Below are 2,358 nucleotides of genomic sequence, written 5' to 3'. Positions count from 1 at the left end.
AGCAACTCAAGTTTTCTTCTACTACGTTCTCCGGGCAGGAAGCCAGGCTTCCCCACCCTGTTCTATCTACTATCAGATTTAAACAACCATGAGATAGCAACAATTTGTTGGGTACAAGGGCCTGGGCTAGATGATTTTCCTACAACCTCAAAATTATCCCTATTTTTCTGATGGGAAAGCAGAGTCTCAGTGAGATTGGCCCACGGGTCTCCCTCTTAGACCTGCCCCTGCCCTCCAGGTCACACGTTAGCCAACCTGGAACGTGTGATCTCCAAGTTGGGAGAAGGAGCTGTTTGGACCTGCAGGACAGCAGGTCCAGAGGCTGAGCCAAGTGCATCTGGGGGCTTCGCTGCCCCAAGGGCGCGAGCAGAGGTGCCTGAGCTCATGGAATCAAGACCCACGTTATACAAGATCAGGATGGCCAGTCACGGCAGAAGCACGACAATTCCTGCTTGAGTTCTAAGTCCCAATATTAGGTATTTTATACAATTGTCTTCACCCCTCTCTCTGACAACCTCAGATGGGGCACTGTCGAATCTCCTCCTCTAAAAATTTCTTCTGCCACTGCCATTCCCTGGTGAGGAACTGGCCCCTGTTGATTCTGTATTTGTTGTATAGAAGTTGTCCCTTTCACAGCACTTCCCTGGTGGTCCAGTGGTTAAGAATCCACCTGCCAACACAAGGAACATGGGTTCGATCCTTGGTCCAGGAAGATCCCACGTGCCTCAGAGCAACTGAGTCCAGGCACCACAGCTACTAAAGCCCGCACAATCCAGACCCTGTGCTCCTTAACAAGAGAAGCCACTGCAATGAGAAGCCCGAGTACCACAACTAGAAAAAGTCCACACACAGCAAGGAAGACCTAGCATAGCCAATAAATAAATAAAAACAAAAAAAGAAGTTGTCCCCTTCACAACTCTGCTTCTTGTGGCTGAGCGGGGTCTTCACGGCTGTGGAGATGTAACCCGGGGAACACTCCTGCTGCCTCAGTTAGTGCCTTGACCAGAGTCTGCACAGGAGAGTATAAATCCACTCCTTGAGCACGTAGGTTGTGTGTTGTGTTGTGGATGTGGGTGAAGAGATGTCGGTCCTTAAGATGAGTCCATGTCTCCAGGGATTTCACATAAATGTTTCTCTAATTCTCATACATCTGTGATGGCCTCTAGGTGCCAAAGTTGCAGCCCAGGTGACTAAACTGGCCTCTAAATCAAGTCAGCCTAGCTCATAGCTCATAATTAACCTTTGCCAGATGCTGCCTCCTCTTTCTGGAATGTTCTCCTTCTTTCAGGTTCTCCTGGGACTGTCCAACATGTGCCCTTCCATCTTCAACATCCTTACCTGCCTAAGCATAGCTTAGTATAGAATAGCTAAGATTTTCTCAAACGTGGGAGACATACAGAAAAACTGATAGACTCATATCTCAGTTTAAGAGAAAGTTTAAAGCTGTCAATTTCTGTTATCGCTAGTTACAAACCTGGCAGCAAATGTGGGCACTGAAATTAAACGGTGGTGGTTGGACATAAGGTGATAACAGATATGATCCAAAATTCCATTTTTTTAAATATTGAAACATTAAATATATTTAATATTAAAGCATTGAACTCAGAAAAAAAACTGGAGAAGGCAAATGGCAACCCACTCCAGTACTCTTGCCCGGAAAATCCCATGGACAGCAGAGCCTGGTAGGCTGCAGTCCATGGGGTTGCTAAGAGTTGGACACGACTGAGGGACTTCACTTTCACTTTTCACTTTCCTGCATTGGAGAAGGAAATGGCAACCCACTCCAGTGTTCTTGCCTGGAGAATCCCAGGGACGGGGGAGCCTGGTGGGTCGCACCTATGGGGTCGCACAGAGTCGGACACGACTGAAGCAACTTAGCAGCAGCAGCAGCAGCAAGAAAAAATAAAAACTTGTAACTTCTCACTGCATCTCCTGGGAATCCATGGTTGCAGCTTCAGAAATACCTTCAGAGATAAGGTATTACTTTCCCTTACTTTCCCTTTCTCACAGGTGGGCCCAGAGAGGACCCTGTGGACTCTGAGATAGGCGATGCCATATGTCTATGCATATCTGTGTGTGTGTGTGTGTGCGCGCAGGAGGAGGGCAGGGATGTTACAACTGACATTTATTGAATGCTTCCTTGTACAAGGCTGGTTAAGTACATCAAATGTTTTGTTTACTTAACCCTCTTCCCAAACCTTATGAGCTGCTGCTGCTCTTATCTCTCCTTTTCATAACGAAGTGATGGAGACTGAGCAAGGTTTAATCATCTGAGCTGGGTCACATGGTTGGTAAGCAGCAGCAGCATGGCCAAAGTGGAAGCTCCTAACATGAATACCTCAGAGACGGCCTCTCTCT

Source organism: Bos indicus x Bos taurus, chromosome 5 (genome assembly GCF_003369695.1).
Source record: "Bos indicus x Bos taurus breed Angus x Brahman F1 hybrid chromosome 5, Bos_hybrid_MaternalHap_v2.0, whole genome shotgun sequence".
Lineage (NCBI taxonomy): Eukaryota > Metazoa > Chordata > Mammalia > Artiodactyla > Bovidae > Bos > Bos indicus x Bos taurus.
Note: the sequence above shows the minus strand (reverse complement) of the source record.